At 47.8% G+C, this 19,928-nt stretch overlaps 1 protein-coding gene across 15 annotated transcripts in view; it reads left to right on the top strand.

Moving 5' to 3' along the window:
- SIPA1L3 (signal induced proliferation associated 1 like 3) overlaps window positions 1-19,928 on the top strand; it is a 323,626-nt gene that overhangs the window by 135,083 nt on the left and 168,615 nt on the right. For 7 of the 15 annotated variants that reach the window (XM_078359226.1, XM_078359228.1, XM_078359219.1 and 4 more), the window contains one exon: window positions 16,634-16,701. The exons of 1 other annotated variant lie outside the window; for it this stretch is intronic. The gene's annotated coding sequence lies outside the window, so the exon portion shown is untranslated. The remainder of the gene's footprint in view (window positions 1-16,633; window positions 16,702-19,928) is intronic. 7 more of the 15 variants (XM_078359222.1, XM_078359223.1, XM_078359218.1 and 4 more) reach the window with 1 other exon arrangement.

Below are 19,928 nucleotides of genomic sequence, written 5' to 3' on the forward strand. Positions count from 1 at the left end.
TTGCCCTTTCTGAGGGGCTTTGGGCATTTGGGGGACTCTAGTCCACACAGCCAGTGAGGGCAGCTCGGCCAGTGTGAGTTTAAAACAGCATGACCTTCAAGCTCCCATTGCCTCCTGCTTCGACCCTGGCCTGGGTTTCCGTCTGGTGCTGCTGGGAGGTGCTGGGCCAGGCCAGTTGTCAAAACTAGCATCTCTGGGACTTTGCCTTCTTCCTACCCAAGGCTGTAGAATAGGAGGTGTCGCAGATTACGAGAAAGTAAAATTTGACACATTTCAGCTTATACCAGGCCCCCCGCAAAAAAGAAAAAGGAGGAACGACCTTGAAGGAGAAAAGGATAGGGCATTAATGAGCCCAACTCAATACTCTCCCAAGTTGCTGGAGGACATGTGAATCACTGCAGCGTTTTTAGAGCGTGGGCTGAAAAAAAAAATCTTCTTTTTGAATGAGCCAGCCATGCATGTGATAAAACATTCAAGTGGTGCAAAAAAGGTATGCAGTAGTCTTCTTACCCTCCTCTCATCTCCCCGTCCCCTCCTGTGAGGACACCCCTGTCACATATGTTCTTCCAGAGATGCTCAATACACAGACAAGCATATATTACATGTGCAGTTCCACACCTTCACCTGGAAACCGTTCCATAATGTAACCACGTCATATTTCATCCAGTCTTTGACTCAGCCCTCCTGAGACTCTGCCCTGCAGAAGAGAAAAGCAAATAGCCCAAGTCCAAAAGGCTATTTCTGCAGTATTGTTTGCAGTGGCGAAACAAAAAATCAACCCTGGAAATAAAACGAATGCCCATTTTTCGGGGAATGATTAAATAAAATATGGCACGTCCATACTCTTGGCCTCAACAACCTCTAAAACGAGTGGGTTGAGAGCACTGCCCACTGCCCTGGAGGTATTTTTGTGATGTATTTAAGGGAAAGCAACATTCAGAGAAGTACCTTGATGATGTAAAACACAGCGACAAAAGTCATTGTCATTTTGTGGGGACAGTGGGTATCTATGTCATTCTCTTCCACATCACATGGCCTGCTCAGCCTGGCATTCTCCCTGGGAGGCCTTGCCATGGTCCTTACTTGTGGTCAGAATTAACTTCACCCACTGATCATTATTAGAGGCCCACCTGGGAGTGTCCTCCACCCACCCCACAGGTGGAGAGCCCTTGGCATTTGTGGTGATAAAGGCTCACCTGGGCCTCTGTCAGGCTAGGAGAGGCCAAGGTGTTCCTGAGTGCCAGATGCCATGGTGAGAATCACTTCTCGCTGACCATGACAGGCAGTCTGACCTATTTCACAGTCACGTGGATGAACTAAGCGGAGTTTGGTGAGCTGTGAAGCGTGCAGCAACTCCAAATCTGCCACTCGCGAGACCGGCACAGAGGAATTACAGAAATGCTGAAGTCAGGACATCAGATCTTGGGCTCTGTTCCAGCTGAAGGTTCTGGGGACAGAAAGCACAAGCAACAACTTAACTCACATCCACCCCACGCCCAACACTCAGAGCCACTGGACGGAACACTTCTCATGCCACATACTTTTTCGGTTTTTCTTTTTTTAAGTAAGAGTGTCTTGCTCTGTTGCCTAGGCTGGAGTGCAGTGGTACAATCATAGCTCACTACAGCCTCAACCTACCGAGCTCAAGTGATCTCCCTAGCAGCTGAGTCTACAGGTGAACACCACTACGCCCAGCTAATTTTAAAATTTTGCGGGGGGGGGGGGGGGGGGGGGGTGGCTGGGTGCAGTGGCTCACACCTGTAATCCCAGCACTTTTGGAGGCCAAGGTGGACAGATCACCTGAGGTTGGGAGTTTAAGACCAGCCTGACCAACATAGAGAAACCTCGTCTCTACTAACAATACAAAAAAAATTAGCCAGACATGGTGGTGCATGCCTGTAATCCCAGTTACTCAGGAGGCTGAGGCAGGAGAATCTCTTGAACCTGGGAGGTGGAGGTTGCGGTGAGCCGAGGTCACGCCATTGCACTCCAGCCTGGGCAACGAGAGCAAAACTCCATCTAAAATAAAAAAAAAAAAGAAGAATTTTTTTTGGTCAAGATATGATCTCATTATGTTGCCCAGGTTGGTCTCAAACTCCTGGCCTCAAGTGATCCTTCTGCCTCAGCCTCCCAAAGTGCTGGGATTACAAGTTTGAGCCACCATGCCCAGCTCCATGCCAGGTTGAAATGCAAGTATCAGATCATTTCACTCATTGGAATCACTAAATGACACACCTTGCATTTCCTGGCTTATTTGTATATATTTCATTCATTTTTACCAGGACAGTGGAAATGCCGCACAAAACCAACTTAAACTGTTTTCATTTCGTATCTTGACATGTGCACATTCTACCAATATTCTGCCTTTGACTTACTGATGACTAAGGAAGGAATGAAAGGAAGAGGAACTGTGGGTTGCCCTATCTTTCTGTTTCTTTCCATGACATTGTTCCACATACCAAGTTGGCTAATTCAGGGAAGTGTGACAAGTAAAAAAGAATGTGGCCAGGTCCGGTGGCTCATGCCTGTAACCCCCGCACTTTGGGAGGCTGAGGTGGGCAGATTTCTTGACCCAAGGAGTTTGAGACCAGCCTGGGCAACATGGCAAAACTCTGTCTCCACAAAAAATACAAAAACTGGCTGGGCATGTTGGTATGCACCTGTGGTCCCAGCTCCTCAGGTAGCTGTGGTGGGGGTACCACTTGAGCCTGGAAGGTCAAGGCTGCAGTGAACTGTGATCAGGTCACAGCTCTCCAGCCTGGGTAACAGAGAAAGACTGTTTAAAAAAAAAAAAAAAAAAAGGAAGGCTGGGCACAGTAGGTCACGCCTGTAATCCCAGCACTTTGGGAGACTGAGGCAGGCAGATCACTTTAGATCGGGAGTTTGAGATGAGCCTGACCAACATGGAGAAACCCCTTGTCTACTGAAAATACAAAATTAGCCGAGTGCCTGTAACCCCAGCTACTTGGGAGGCTGAGGCAGGAGAATTGCTTGAACCTGGGAGGTGAAGTTTGCAGTGAGCTGAGATCGTGCCATTGCCCTCCAGCCTGAGCAACAAGAGTGAAACTTCGTCTCCAAAAAAAAGGACAAAAAAAAAAAGAGTGTGAGAGGGTTCCATGGTCTTCGTGTTTCTTTCTGCATTTCATTGCCTGCCTTCTGCTGTGTTGGAAGCAACTCCTGGCTCTAATGGAGGGGCCTCTGGGGACTGTCAGTGTCCCCGCTTACTCCCTTCTAGGTGTGATAATATGCTTACTTTATACTTGCTTTCAATCTTGCTGAACTTGCATGCATCATTGGTCCGCCGGAATCCTGTGCTCACAGGGCATCAGGGATATTGTATGAGGATGCTGTGACAAGGAGTGACAGGCACACAATGGATCGGATCTCCTCTGCTCACATGCCTTCTCCATTGGCCCTGGACTTCACTTATAAAATACAAGTTTAAAGATAAAATGATTTCAGATTTAAAGACGGCAACAGAGCATTTGACCAAGGGAAGGGCTCACAGCTGCTGGGGTCACACACCCATAAAGCCAGCCATATCTGGGTTTGTCGCATGACGTAACAAAGGTGCAGCTGGAGATAGGGTTCTGTTGACACCGTAATTTTAACTTACCTGACTTGGGGTAATAGCATTTCATGCTAGGACTTAAAACACTTCTGGGCTGGCCTCGGTGGCTCACGTCTGTAATCTCAGCGCTTTGGGAGGCTGAGGCTGGCGGATCACCTGAGGTCGGGTGTTCGAAACCGGCCTGACCAACATGGAGAAACCCCATTTCTACTAAAAAATACAAAATTATCTTGGTGCTGTCTGCCAGAAAAGAAAAAAAAAAAAAAACAAAATTAGCCAGGCATGGTGATGCATGCCTGTAATCTCAGCTACTCAGGAGGTTGAGGCAGGAGAATTGCTTGAACCCGGGAGGCAGAGTTTGTGGTGAGCCAAGATCGCATCATTGTACTCCAGCCTGGAGCAACCAGAGTGAAACTCTGTCTCAAAAAAACAAAAAAAAAACAAGAAAAAACCCAAAAAACAAAAAAACACTTCTGAGACCAGCTCTATTTTTAGTGAACTGTGTATACAAATCAAAACAGTCGGTACCTTTACGTGTGCCTGTTTCTCTGCCATCCACTGGTGGGTAGTGGTCCATATTGGCAGATGACATCATCAACTATCCATTTATTCAAACCAGAAACATACACATATATGTATACATACTTTGAATTCACGTCTTTTTTTTTTTCCTGAAAAAAAAAAAGGAGCAGTGACTTTACTGAATTCATTTAACAGGCATTTGCTGAACTGTTCTTGATGTTGTGTTGTACGCAATTTGAATCTGGCAGAAAGTCAGTTTGGAAAAACTGATGAGACTCTTTGAAGGTCATTATTAAATCTTCCTTTTTTCCCACATACCCATAGCCAGTCCACCAGCAAGTCTTGTTTGTTTGTGAGCTGAAATCAATCTTCACTAGGATCCTCCTTTCCTTCCACTGTACATCTCCCCTTTGCTATAGCAACAGCTGTCTCCCTTTTCTTTTTGGAGACAGACTCTTGCTCTGTTGCCCAGGCTGGAGTGCAGTGGTGTGATCATAGCTCACTGCAGCCTTGAACTCCTGGGCTCAAGTGATCCTCCCACTTCAGCCTCCTGAGTAGCTGGACTGCAAGCATGTGCCACCATGCCTGGCTAATTATTTTTATTTTTTGTAGAGACAGGGTCTTGTAACGTTGCACTATCTGGTTTCGAATTCCTGAGCTCAAGTGATCCTCCCATCTTGACCTCCCAAAGTGCTGGGATTATAGGCATGAACCAGTGTACCTGGCCTTTCTCTTCTTCTTTAACACTGACGGTCTCTGTGAAACAGCCAGAGGGATCTTTCGAAACTGAGAATCAGAACACATCATTCCCCACTTCCCATGACACTAAAAAGCACATGGCTGACTGTGGCCACACAGCCCCTTGAGCACCAGCTACATCTGGAGATGCACTCTCCCTTGCTGCAGCCATCTAGCCACATGGGCTCCCTGTGAGTTTCTTTGAACAAACTCATGTATTTTTCTCCATCTCCTGGGATTCTGTGTGTGTGTGTGTGTGTGTGTGTTTTCTGATCATTCAGTCTAGATAGCCCTTTGAATGTCTTTTTTTTTAAGACGTAGTCTTGCTCTGTCACCCAGGCTGGAGTGCAGTGGTACAATGTCTGCTCACGGCAGCCTCTGACTCCCAAGTTCAAGGGATTTTTGTGCCTCTGCCTCTTGAATAGCTGGGACCAGGGCATGTACCATCATACCCAGCTAATTTTTGTATTTTCAGTAGAGACAGGGTTTCACCATGTTGGCCAGGCTGGTCTCGAACTCCTGCCTTCAGGTGATCCACCCACCTCAGCTGGGATTACAGGCATGAGCCACCGTATCCAGCCACAAATTTATTTTCTATCTTTATGGATTTGTCCATTCTGGACATTTCATGTAAATGGAACGGTATAATCAATGGTCTTCTGTGACTGGCTTTCAGTCAGCCATGTTTTCAAGGCCCATCCATATTGTGGATGAATTCGTGCTTCATTCCTTTTATGGCTGAATATTCCATTGTGTAGGGGAGGTACCACATTTTGTTAATTCTTCAGCTAACGGACATTCTGGAATATACTCTCACTTTTCACATGCTTCCTTCTGCTTTTTCTTTAGTTCTAGTCTTAAATTCATTGTGGCTTCCTGCATGGTACTTCTCACCACTGAACTTATATGTGTTTAAGTTCTCACTTACTTTGGTCCCTAGTGAGGACAGTACATTTTGTAAGGGCACGGACTGCGTCTGCTTTCGTTCACTGTACCTAGCACCCTACCCCACCATCGCCCAGACTGAGGTAGCGCCCATTGTTGAATGAATGACTCAGCATCTCATATATTTCTTAGTTTACCTCTTCCTAAGGCCAAATGATCGTCGCCCACTCTGTATCTGGCAGATTCTTTATCTAGCTTTTTCTCTGGTGTTGATGAGAGCAAGGTGTCCTAAAGCATGAGGATACTTTAAATGGCGGCAGGTCCCGTCACTCATCTGCTATGCAAGACTACCAGATCATTTGAAAATCCCATTTGGCTGCCAGTAGCAGACACCAGAAATAACAGTGGCATAAACTCAATGGAAGGCAGTTTCTGTCCTGAGTAAGATGTCCAGAGATCGGCAGTCCACACATGGTGTGGCAGCTTCATAGTCAGCAAGAAAAGCAGAGCCAGGCGTAGAGGCCCAACACTTTGGGCAGATCACAAGGTCAAAAGTTCGAGACCAGCCTGACCAACATGGTGAAACCCCATCTCTGCTAAAAATACAAAAATTAGCCAGGCGTGGTGGCATGTGCCTGTAATCTCAGCTACTCAGGAGGCTGAGGCAGGAGAATTGCTTGAACCCAGGAGGCAGAGTAGCAGTGAGCCAAGATCTCACCAGCAGCCTGGGCAGCAAAGTGAGACTCCATCTCAAAAAAAAAAAAAAAAAAAAGAAAAGAAAGAAAGAAAAGCAGAGTCCTTTGACCCAGGGTCCTTCTGCTTCACCATCCGTAGCACAAGGCCTTTGTCCTTAAGGTTGCTTCATGGCCCAGCGTGACTGCTGGAGCCAAGCTAGTGAGTATGGAGTCCAGGTGGGAATAGAGTGACGGAGAAGCACAAAAGCATAGTCCAGCTCTGGGTTTCCGATGAGGAATTGTCCTCAAAGTCCCACGCTTTATATTTACATTGGCTGTGCTGGCTGCCAGGGAGGTTGGGAAATGTAGTCGGCTGAGCATCCTGAGAAGGAAGAGAAGAATGGCTGCTAGGTGGGCACTTAGCAACTGGAGTTGGTTCATTTCCTGTCCACAGTACCCAGGTCCATCACAGCCAGCTTCTGCCCCTTGGCCTGGACCTTCAAGCCTCCTTCTTTCCGTAAGTGGCCAGAATCAGAGCAGGGACTTTGTCTCTGTGTGTCTGGTTGACCAGAGGGTGCAATTTTGATGCTTGCCAAGGAAGTCAGTCCAAGAAAGCTACCCTATCACCAGAAATAAGAATAATGGTAGCTCTGGCCAGGTGCAGCGGCTCACACCTGTAATCTCAGCATTTTGTGAAGCTAAGACAGGAGGATTCCCTGAGGTCAGGAGCTTGAGACCAGCCTGGGCCACTTAGTGAAACCTTGTCTGCACAAACTTTTTTTAAAAACATTACCCAGGTGTGGCGGCGCACACATGTAGCCCCAGCTACTCAGGAGGCTGAGGTGAGAGATCACTTTGGGTCCAGGAGTTCAAGACTGCAGTGGGCTATGATTACACAACTGCACTCCACCCTGGCAACAGAGCGAGACCTCTCTCTAAATATATCTGTAAGTAAATAGAATTGTGGTAGCTCACACTTATTGCGTACTTAGTGTATAATGTCTTCTTCTAAACAATTTCTGTGGAGTAATTTTTTAATCCTCACAACACCCCTATTATTATCCCCATTTTAGAGATGAGGAAACTGAGGCACAGAGAGGTTAAATAACCATAGGCTTTCTCACTGTTAGTAATTTTTTTCCCCCTTCATTCTTCCCTTTCAATCTATTATGAATAAAAGGATTAAAAAATAAAGCCTGACCTATTTTGGTAGATTGGCCACTGTTCTGTCTTCCATCTGATTAGCTGGGGTCTGGAGAGTGCTTTGTGGAAAAGCACCCAGCAGTCGAAACCACATTGACAAGTTGTTTTCATAGGAGTGCAGGAAGGGGTTTAACTGTTGGCACATCCAGCAAATGGCTGGTGACAGGAAGAAAAAAGATCTACAAGCTATGCAGGATTTCCGCAGCCCCTGAGCCTGGGGCCAGCCGACCACAGTGCGTGTATGCCCGCAGGCTGGGCCTGGCCTTTAAAATGACCGTCACCCCGGCTGCTCTTAGTAGTTAGTGTGTTAAGTGGAAAGAAGCTGTTCTCTCTTCAGCTCCCCAAGAATTAATTCGGGCACCAGGTCGTTTTTCTAGCTGCCTCTGATCAGCCATGCTTAGTGGAAATCTTTGAGTCCCACAATTCATCTCTGAGTTGAGTCTTTTTTTTTTTTTGAGATGAAGTCTCACTCTGTTGCCCAGGCTGGAGTGCAGTGGTGCTCTTGGCTCACTGCAACCTCTGCCTCCAAGCGATTCTCCTGTCTCAGCCTCCCGAGTAGCTGGGACTACAGACGTGTGCCATCACACTTGCCTAATTTTTGTATTTTTAGTAGAGACAGGGTTTCACCGCGTTGGCCAGGCTGCTGTTGAACTCCTGACCTCAGGTAATCCACCTACCTCGGCCTCCCAAGGTGGTGCTGGGATTACAGGCATGAGCCACCGTGCTCAGCTTCTAATTGAGTCTTCTTGAGACCCCTTCAGGTCCATGTTGGTGGTTCTCTGCAGACTCTCCAGAGTGATGGTACAGCATGTGGCTACTGGAGCCCGGCTGTAGCAGGTGTTTCACTTAGGAATGCATTCAGCTGCAGCGAGCAGAATTCACAAGTGGCATTGCCACCTCAAAACATAGGCACATCGGTGGTCATTCGTGTCACCTAACAATGTCTGGAGAGAGAGGTTGGCAGGTTCAGTGGCTGACAGGTGTTGACTGCTCTGACTCTTTTGCCACCATGGCTTTAAGATGGCTGTTGGACCCAGAGAACTCAGCCCTTCTCATCTGGGCAAGGTAGTTCCGGGGACATGGGAACCCTCTCAAATCCAGTTATCGTATCTGCATTCCAAGCTGGGAAAAAGGCAGACTGGTGAAGGGGAAAATGACTGTGTAGATGAGTCTGATTTTTTTGTGGGGGGGACAGAATCTCACTCTGTCGCCCAGGGTGGAATGCAGCGATGCAGTCATGGCTCACTGCAGCCTCCACCTCCTGGGCTCAAGTGATCCTCCCACCTCAGCCTCCCATGTAGCTAGGACTACAGGTGCATGCCTCCACGCCTGGGTAATTTTTGCATTTATTTTATGGAGATGGGATCTTGCTGTGTTACCCAGGCTGGCCTCTAACTCCTGGGCTCAAGCAATCTGCCTGCCTCGGCCTCCCAGAGTACTGAGATTATAGACATGGGGCACCACACCCCACATCTGAGTCTGATCCTTTTCGTGAAGAGAGGGGAAATGCTTTTCTAGAATTCCTGGGTGAGAAACCTTTGCCCTCCCCAAGGTTATGAAGATATGCTCCTGTGCTGTCTTCTAGGCATGTTTTTATTTTTCCTTTTCCATGTAGGTGTTTGACCCATGACGTTGATGTGTGTATGTGGAAGGAGAAGGAGTTCAAGGCTGAGCTCATACTCTTAACTACTGAGTTTGGTAGGTGCCATTATTGGTGGTTCTGGAGTCAGACCCACTGGGTTCAAATCCCTCCTGGCTGTGCTGTTTACTTGCTGTGTGATTTTGGGCAGGATACCTCTCTGTACCTCAGTTTTCTGGTCTGTTAAAAATGGAGATCATAGTAGAACGTGCTTCACAGGTTGTTAAGAGGTTTAAGTGGATTGATAAAGAACAGAAAACAGAGCTGGAATGGTGGCTTGCACCTAGTCCCAGCTACTTGGGAGGCTGAGGCAGGAGGATCGCTTGAGCTCAGGAGGTTGAGGCTGCAGTGAGCTATGATCATGCCACTGCACTCCAGCCTGGGTAACAGAGTGAGACCGTCTCTTTATTTATTTTTGGAACAGAGTTTCGCGCTTGTTGCCTAGGCTGGAGTACAGTGGCATGATCTCGGCTTCCTGAAACCTCTGCCTTCCAGTTTCAAGTGAGTCCCTTGCTTCAGCCTGCCAAGTAGCTGGGATTACAGACACCTGCCACCATGCCTGGCTAATTTTTGTCTTTGTGGTAGAGACGGGGTTTCACCATGTTGGCCAGGCTGGTCTCGAACTTCTGACCACGTGATCTCTCCACCTCAGCCCCCACAAAGTGCTGGGATTACAGACATGAGCCACCATGCCCAGCCCAACCCTGTCTTTAAGAAGGAAAACCAAAGCAAAACTACATGCCTGGCGTATAGTAAAATTAAAACAAAAACCTTGTGCTTCAACCCAGAAAGAATTTGCGCAGCCGTACATGGGTCTGGGGGCTCAGCAGGGAGCCCTGGGCCTGTCAGTAGGTGAAGTGAAGCTTGTCACTGAGGTTACCCTCTCTTCATCTTTACATAAAGTTGCCAAATTGCTCTCCCAAAATGTTTGTTCCCATTTCCCCCACCCACAGTGACTGAGCGTTCTCCTTACTCCACAGCTTCAGCACGTTTGGTGTTGTCAGCCTGGCATTCTGGCCAGGCTGCTGCGCGTGGAATGGTCGCACGGCATTGTTTTCCCTGAGCAGCTTATCAGCAGAGGCCTGTGTGCGAGCCCACTCTACCATGGAGCTACTCAGGCTAGGCTGGAGGCAGGACCACCAACTGGGCCCCCAGCACAGTGAAGTCCTCTTAGCTGTGTGTTCAGAGCACCACACGAGCACGCTTTTCTTCTGGAGAGGGTGAGGCAACGGGGCGGGGGGGACAGGAAACGAGGAAGAGACCCTTAAAAGTCAGTGACGCAACCTTAGTCATGTTTGTAGACCGCATCGATCAGCAGAAGAACCCGTGCTAAATCATTAGTGTTGTGCTATTAATAGAATATAGGTCATAAGAGAAAACATGATTAATTGCAAGATGATCTCAGGGGCTGCTGAGGGCCTAGATTTTCCCAAGGCAAAGTCCTTCCTTCACCTATCAGCTTTTCTTTGTTGCGATGTAGGCTAGAGGCAGTTGAATGAACAGATACTTCCCTGAGTCATTATTTCAAAGACAGGACAGGGATGGGTATAATGGAAATCTTCTCTAAATGAAGGATGACTGAACCACTTCATTAGTAGGTGAGTAAGTCCCTGATGCCACAGCGATGCTCTGGCGGTCTAGAGAGTGAAGCTTACAGCAAGGGCTCCAGTGGGTTTGATTCCTCCAGACCAGCCACTTAGACAGAGGAACAGGAGAGAAAGGCCTGGCTCTCCCCCATCACCACTTGGTCAAGAGAGAGCACCTGTGGCCAGGGTGTCTTAGAGGCTGGGTAGGCACTGCCCAGGGTGTTTATTCTACTCTAGGACAGATACAGAAGAGGACCTCCTGCCGTCTCTGAACACAGAGAAAAATGCTGGTAGGCCTGGGCCCAGCAGGCTAATAATCTGCCCACTTGAAAGCAGATGACAGCAACAGTCACAATCTCTGGCCCCCTAGATTGGCCACTCCTTCTTCCTCGGGAGGACCAGGTAAAGGGGAGTGGAGAGCTATGAGCAGATAATCCTTTCCACAGGAATTGAGATGGAAATACAAGGATGGAGTAGAAAATCTAGGCCTAGAAGTACAGGTCAAGGAACAGAAAAGTGCAGGTGCTTCAGCCAGCCTTGGGGTCAGGAGAGCCCTGGCCAGCTTGGCAGAAACAGCTCACCTGGAGCCATCGTGATAACGCCTGCTTCATAGGGTCATTCACATGTGAATATTCTGAAATGGAATATGAAAGATTGGTTTCCGGTATGTTTGATTACGGCGTTACGGAACGTCAGACACTTCCTTCAAGGCCTATTTTATAAAGCAGGAAAAAATGGAGCTGCCGGAGGTGAGATGAGGGTATGGGGGCCTAGAGCCTTGCCTGTGGCCTCCCTTTACCCTCTGCATTCTCCTTGGAGGACTGTACTCGGGAGAGTTCAAGGTGAAACCTCCTGGGGGTCTTGGGGAGCCGGGCACTGCCCCCCAGCTAGCCCTGGGCCTCAGAAAAGTCATTTACACATTTCGGACCCCAGTTTGCTTTTCCACCAGGTGGACAGACGAGTCAGACTAGATCAAAGCATTCTTCACTTAGTTCCTATGGACAGGGGCTTCGGAAATCTTTGACAGCTTTGAGGCAGGCAGTATTTTGTGCTTTCTTTCCTGGAGAGACATGACATAGTTTTGTTTCGTCAGCGTCTTAAAAGGGTCATGTTCACCCAAACACGAAGGAGTGCTGTATTGATTTCTCAGGCCCCTTCCTGTGCTGTTTGTTGTAAGTGACAGAACCTCCCCAACTCCAGTTGATTTAAACTGCAAAGGGAAGTTGATGGTTCAGAGACCTGAAAAGTCCCAGAGCTGGCCTGACCGGAGTCATTAATTACTCAGGTATTCTCATCAGGAATCTACCCCTCTTTATTTCTGGAGTCTGCCTTTCTCAGGTTTAACTTCATTCTCAGCTCCTTCCTCCTGTCCCACCTCTGCTCACCCTCAGATGGCAAAGAAGCCCTCGGCAGTCCCTGCCTTACCGCCCATCCGTTTCCTCCAGAAGTTGCAGCAAAATGTCCAGGGCCCACTCTGATTGGCCGTGCTTGGATCACATGCCTCTCCCAGAGCCAGTATCTATGGCTGAGGGGCGGAGACATTCAGGCAGGACGCCTCTCCCTCTTCCATTCTCTACTAGGGGATTCTGTTCTTGCTGTAAACCTGTAGGAAGTGAAGTGCTCAGCCTGAATGTCACCTGTGTGACAAATGGGTCATGGCCATAAATGTGCTGGGATTGTGGAGGCAGACCGAAAGTCATCATCCGTTCCCAGGTGGTAGAAAGTGGGGCCCTGGGTTCCTGGCCCTGCAGCCCTCCTTTGCTGCCATCTCCACGGCCCTTTGGCATTTTCCTCTCTGCTGCATGAGGGACTGCAGACCAACCGGCATCCACAGCTTCCTCTAGTCGCCAGAATGTAGGTTGCTGGCTCAGAGACACTTGGCACCACAGCAACTCGCTGCTGATCAGCCTTTATAGAGCCATATGCATCACTTTAGAGAAAGAAAGGAGAAAAATTAGAGTGGAGGGAAAGCAATTTCCATTGCAATTTAAAAGGCGGCCATTAAAATTTTACAAGAGCTTTATTGCAGAGGTTTTCTGATCATCCCAGGAATTTTTAAAATGGGAAGTCTAGTGATAAAGGAAAATGTTCCGGGTGCCTCTGCTTCCCTCCTGCCCTGCCAAGGATCTTGAAAACCACCATTGTGACGGCTTCCTAGACCAGCTTAGCAATAGCGGTGGCCCAAGAGGCCATTTCTGAGTGTTTTAAAGGCATATTTTTCTGTATTTGCTGTTTCTATGTATAGTGACTGTTTCTAATTTTATTTTGTACTTTTCCTAAATGGCCTGGTAGGGAGCTATGGGAATCGTCAAGAACAGCAGTTGCCTCTGCCCTTCTGTGTTGGTTTGAGAGTCATTGGTTGTGTGAACAAATAGAAATTCAGGTCAGTCTGCTGAAGTATAAAAGGAAGTGGATGGACACAGGGCCTGGGAGATTCAGCTTGGAATGGTTTCAGGCATGGCTGGATCCAGGGCCTCATGAGGTTGCCAGGACATGTTTCCTTTTACCTCCAGGCTCTGCATTCTTCTGTGCTGGGTTTATTCTCAGGTAGGCTCTGAAGCAGCCCCTAGCAGCTCCACAAATAGATTCAACCAGCTTAGCAGCTCCAAGGGAAATAAACCATCTCTTTCCCCCATAGTCCCAGTATATATCATGACGCTGGTATTGACTGGCTCTGATCATCCTGGCTTTGGTGACAGGGTCACCCCAGGCCACCTCTGAAGCCGGGAACAGGGAAAGCGGTACAGTGGCTTTATTGGCCAGGGGTACATCATATGACCACTCCCACCCCTACCCATGACCCATGGGCAGGGTCAGTCCCATAGGACTGAGTGGGAAAGGTGAGGTTTGAGGGGCTGACTAAGGAAAAGAAATGGATGTAGGGTGGGCCAAAGCAGCCGATGCCTAGAACCCCTTCCCATACTAAATTCACGGAGCCGAATCTGCCCCACACTCCCTAGTTGTTCTTTTCCCTTGGAACTCGCTCTGCTTTTACCCTCTCTCAGGTCTAGTTGAGGGGTTCTTAATCTTGGGTTCATGGACCCTTGAAGGGTGGAAGTTGAGTGAATCACCAGGTTGACTGGAAAAAACATTACGTCTCTATTTTTGCTACCCTCTAACTGAAATTAACTGTGTTTTTTTGTTTTTTTTTTTTCCTTTTTGTGGAGAATAGTAGGGTCTCGCTATATTGCCCAGGCAGGTCTCGAACTCTGGGCTCAGGGTATCCTCCCGCCTCTGCCTCCCTGAGAGCTGAGATTACAGGCATGAGCCACAGTGCCTGGCCTGAAATTAACTTTTTTTTAATGCACAGGGCAATAAACCACAATTGGATTAGCAATATCTGAGATTTTGTCATTACTAGAAATCACAGATATTCCCATATCACGTTACAGTTGTTGCAAATATCACACAATATTTAAACACTTATTTCTAAATCACTATAGTTATTGGACTCACCACTAGATCTCGTAATATAAAAAGCATGTGGTCAGATGTGGTGGCTCATACCTGTAATCCCAGCACTTTGGGAGGCCAAGGTGGACGGATCGCTTGAGGCCAGGAGTTTGACCCCATCGAACCCCATCTCTACTAAAAATAGAAAAATTACCTGGGGTGGTGGTGCATGCTTGTAAACCCAGCTACTCGGAAGGCTGAGGCAGAAGAATTGCTTGAGCCTGGGAGGCGGAGGTTGCGGTGAGCCAAAATGGCCGCACTGTACTCTAGCCTGGGGAACAGAGGGAGACTCTGTCTCAAAAAAAAAAAAAATTATTCTGAGGAGACTACAACTAATTCACCAGGTTGCTGGTAGGAGTCTCTGGTATGAGAAAGGTTAAGAACCCCCTTGAGCTTCTCCGGGAACCCCTGGGGAATGATCATTGAAGTTGTCCTGGACCCTGGGGTATTGGCTAACTGCTTGCTAGGCTTCCTTCCTAGGAGGATTCCCGGAAGAGCTGAATGACCTTTGAGCTTGGCCTGGGCATTTGGGTAGCATTTGGACATTGTGGTATTGGGGATGTGGGGCAGGGAGGTGTTGCCAGCTTACAGTTGGCTCTGCCTTCATTGACACCTCGTGACAGTGTGGTCTAGCCAGGTGGTCAGGCTCTGGGACCAGGTTGCATGGGTTCACATTCTGGCTGGATATAGTACACTTTGTTTTTTTAAAGAGATGGGGTCTTGCTACGTTGCCCAGGCTGGACTTGAACTTCTGAGGTCAAACGATCCTCCCATCTCAGCCTCCTGAGTAACTGGGACCACAGACATGCACCACTGTTCCTGGCTTAGTATTCTTTTGACTGAATGGGCAACCTCGGCTGGTGGGTTCCTTATGAATTCTGTGCCTCAGTTTTCTCACCCGTAACATGGACTCCCATGTTAGTATCTTCTTGGGTGATCAGGAGGGTGGAATGAGTCAGTGCATGTCTGCTAGGACAGAGCTGGCACATTGGGAGGGATTGTTATCAGTGAATGGCCATTGGATACAGGGCAGCTCTAGGCCCTCTCGGATCTCATCTCCTGACTTAGCGCCCAGCCTCTGCTGGTGCCCAGAATGTGATGATAAACAATACAGACAGTGCCTTCTCTGCCTGGAGACATTCATTCATCCATGGAATATTCACTGAAATATAAACAAGCATACTAAATATTCAAAAGCATAAATTCATAATATGAAGCTCCAAACCAAGACAATGTGATTTCTCTGTCATTCCTCTGCTCACAGTTGTCTGAGGAAATGTCCTTAGAATAGCCCTCCATCTGTCCCCCTCCACCCCCACCACTGCTCGCCCCTCACTCACCCCGTGCCAGCTCCACAGGCCTCCTGGCTGCTCCTGAGATGCTCCATACCTGCTCCTGCCTCTGGAAGGCTCTTTCCCAGGTAGTCACACGGTCTGTGGTCTCATGCATTCGTGTCTGTGCCCCCTCGTCTAGGAGGCCTTCCCCTACCTCTCCGAAGGTCTTCATCAAGGCTCCACTCCCTGACTTTGTATTGTGTATGTGTTTATTGCCTCCTCCCCTACTAGAATGTCTGCTCCCTGAGGACAGCCACTTTGTCTTGGAGAACACTGGTATATTCCTGGTCGCTGGCACATGGCAAGTGTTCAGTAAATAGATTTTTTTTTTTTTTTGAGGCAGAATCTTGCTCTGTCACCCAGGCTGGAGTGCAGTGGCGCAATCTCGGCTCACTGCCGAGATTGAACCCTTCTGGGTTCAAGCGATTCTCCTGCCTCAGCCTCCCAAGTACCTGGGATTACAGGTACCCACCACTATCCCTGGCTAATTTTTTTGTATTTTTTTTTTTTTTTTAAGATGGAGTCTTACTCTGTCACCAGGTTGGAGTGCAGTGGCACAATCTTGGCTCACTGCAGTCTCCACCTCCTGGGTTCAAGCGATTCTTCTGCCTCAGCCTCCAAGTAGCTGGGATCACAGGTGTGTGACACCACACCCAGCTAGTTTTTTTTTTTTTTTTTTTAGTAGAGATGGGATTTCACCATGTTGGCCAGGATGGTCTAGATCTCCTGACCTTGTGATCCACCTACCTTGGCCTCCCATAGTGCTGGGATTAAAGGCATGAGCCACCACACCCAGCCATTTTTTGTATTTTTAGTAGAGACGGGGTTTTGTCATGTCGTCCAGGGTGGTCTTGAACTCCTGGCCTCAAGTGATCCACCCACCTCGGCCCCCCAAAGTGCTGGGATTACACTCAGCTGTGTTCAGTAAATGCTTGTTGAAAGAGTGAATATGTGATTGACAGCTGGGTATTGTAGCAGGAAGGCTTCAGTCGGCCAGAGACCTAACCTCTTCTTTTTCCTCCATGTAGATGCTCAGTCTCTGACATCGGCTCACCTGGGATCCTCCAAGAGCGCTAGTGTCTAGAAGGTACTAAGTGTGAGTACGGTGTGACTGCTGCTTTGCTTACAATTTTACAACTCATACACATAAGCATCTTTATTATTTTCTTAAAATTACAAAACAGAGTGCCAAGGGAAAAATGAAAGTTTGCTTCACTGTTCTTCCCGTCCCCGCAAGCCTAACATCTACCCCAGATAATTACTGTCAGTCACTGGCCGGGTGCCCTGCCAGACCTTTTCTCGCACATGAACATTCCTCCGTACACATGTACAAACTTACTTTGGTTTGCTGTGTTAAAAAAGGAGCTACACTATGCGGTGCTTCTCGACTTGCTTCCACCATCCCCAACAGTAAGATCTTTGCTCATGACTATACATACCTCAGCATATCATAATACCATATTTTTTTTATTTTTTCCTTTACTTTTTAATTCAATTTTTAAACCTTACATAGAGTAAAGCTCTCTCTTTGTTATACGGTTCTTTGTTTTTGTTTTTATTTTGTTTTATTTTGAGATGGAGTCTACTCTGTTGCCCAGACTGGAATGCAGTGGTGCCATCTGGGCTCACTGCAAACTCCGCCTCCCAGGTTCAAGTGATTCTCCCACCTCAGCCTCCTGAATAGCTGGGATTACAGGCACCTGACATCATGCTCAGCTGGTTTTTGTATTTTTGTAGAGATGGCATTTCACCCTGTTGGCCGGGCTGGTCTTGAACCCCTGACCTCAGGTGATCCGCCCACCTCAACCTCCCAGAGTAGTGGGATTACAGTTGTGAGCCACTGCACCTGGCTGGTATACAGTTCTTTGAATGCAGACAGATGTAGAAAGTTGTGAAACTGCCACCACAATCAAGATTCAGAGCAGCCCCGCCTCCCCATTGTGTAAATGTACTGGTTTCTCTATTGATTAAAAATGAGTCAGGTGTGGTTGCTCATAACTGTAATCTCAGCACTCTGGGAGGCTGAGACTGGAGGATCGATTGAGCCCAGGAGTTCAATCAAAAACCAGCCTGGGCAACATAGCGAGACCCTGTCTCTACAAAAAATCCAAAAATTAGCTAGGTGTGGTGGCACACACTGGTAGTTCCAGCCGCACCAGGGCTAAAGTGGAAGGATCACCAGAACCGGTGGAGGTCAAGGCTCCTGCAAGACCCTGTCTCAAAAAAACCTAAAAATTAAAATAAATAGATACACATAGATGGCATGAGTAATGGGTATTTACACATGTTTAAAATATACACATATGGCAAATAGTTACCTGTGCTATAAAAGTTTCAAATATGTTATATTTAGTTTTCTGGGTTGGGTCTGGGTGGGGTTCGCTAGCGAGTGTTCTCTTTGTTTCTGTGCATGAGTTCTAAGCCGTGGCGTGGGTCTCCGGCTATGTCATTCTAGTTTGCAGCCAAGCCTTCCTGAACGATTCCCAGTTTTGTTGTTGGCGGCGGGGGGCGGGGGGGTGTTGTCTGATCCTTGAAGAACCAAGAGATCATAACAGTGTGGAAAGCGGACGTGGGAGGATTGTGGCATTCAGACCCTGGACGCAGGTAGCCTTGTTGGCCGAGCTGCAGGAACTGTGTGGCTCTGGATGGGGTTTCTCTCTCCTGGATCTTCACTGGATCTCATTATATTCCCTCATCCTGGCAGTCTTACCTGGCTGAGTACCTGAAGCCAGCGTGTGGGACAGTTGCTAGGGGCCAGATTTCTGACAAAGGATGCTTCTTAGCATAATTCTTGATTAACTTTTATTTTGAAGTGATTTTAGAATTATAAAAATGTTGTAAAAATGGTTCCCGAGTTCACACATCTAACCTCCATCCAGCTTCCCTAAATGTTACCATCTTTTTTTTTTTTTTTTGAGACAGAGTATCACTCTGTCACCAGGCTGGAGTGTAGTGGTTGGATCTCAGCTCACTGCAACCTCCACCTCCGGGGCTCAAGCGATTGTCCTGCCTCAGCCTCCTGAGTAGCTGGGACTACAGGTGTGCATCACCATGCCATTAATTTTTGTATTTTTAGTAGAGACAGGGTTTCAGCATGTTGGCCAGGACGGTCTTGAACTCTTGACCTCATGGCCTACCCACCTCAGCCTCCCAAAATGCTGGGATTACAGGCATGAACCATCACGCCCGACCAATGTTACCATCTTATACAACTGTAACACAGTGATCAAAACCAGGAAATTGACACCAGCCCAGTACGATTAACTCAATGACAGACATTAATCAGATTTCACCAGTTTTTCCACTAATTTCCTTTTCTCTTCCAAGAGTCTATCCAGGATCCCACATTGCATTTTCTTTTCTTTTCTTTTCTTTTCTTTCTTTTCTTTTTTTTTGAGACAGTTTTGCTCTTGTTACCCAGGCTGGAGTGCAATGGCGCGATCTCGGCGCACCGCAACCTCCGCCTCCTGGGTTCAGGCAATTCTCCTGCCTCAGCCTCCTGAGTAACTGGGATTACAGGCACACACCACCGTGCCCAGCTAATTTTTTGTATTCTTAGTAGAGACGGGGTTTCACCATGTTGACCAGGATGGTCTCGATCTCTTGACCTCGTGATCCACCTGCCTCGGCCTCCCAAAGTGCTGGGATTACAGGCTTGAGCCACCGCGCCCGGCCATGCATTTGATTTTCAAGTCTCCTTAACCTCCTCTGTTCTGGAACAATTTCTCCATCTTTCCTAGCCTTTCACGACCTGGACGCTTTGGAAGAGCGTATTTTTTTTAACTCCTCTGTTATTTCGTGGTGTGTCTCAACTTGGGTTTTTCTGATGTTTTCTCATGACTTGATTGAGGTTATTCATTATTTAGAACAATGCCACAGAGGCAGCCTTCTCTCCTTGGTGCGTCATTGTGGAGGTCCATGATATCGTTGCATCTTATTCCTGGCAATGTTCACCTAGGTCACTTGGTTAAGGTACTGTCTGCCAGATTTCTCCACTATGAAGTTACAGTTTTCCCTTTGTAAGCAATAGCTATCTTGGGGTACTCCAGGCCAGGAGTTTGAAACCAGCTTGTGCGATTAAGTAAGACCCTAGCTCTAAAAAAAATAAAATTAAGAAAACTTAGCCGGGTGTGGTAGTGCACACCTGTAGTCCCAGCTACTCAGGAGGCTAAGGCAGGAGGATCCCTTGAGTCCAGGAGGCGGAGGTTGCAGTCAGCTGAGATTGTGCCACTCCAGCGTGGGTGACAGAGCGAGACCCTGTCTCTTTAACAAAACAATACAAAATGCTACCTTTGGGGAGAAACTCTGAGGCTATGCTACTTT

Source organism: Callithrix jacchus, chromosome 22 (genome assembly GCF_049354715.1).
Source record: "Callithrix jacchus isolate 240 chromosome 22, calJac240_pri, whole genome shotgun sequence".
NCBI lineage: Eukaryota > Metazoa > Chordata > Mammalia > Primates > Cebidae > Callithrix > Callithrix jacchus.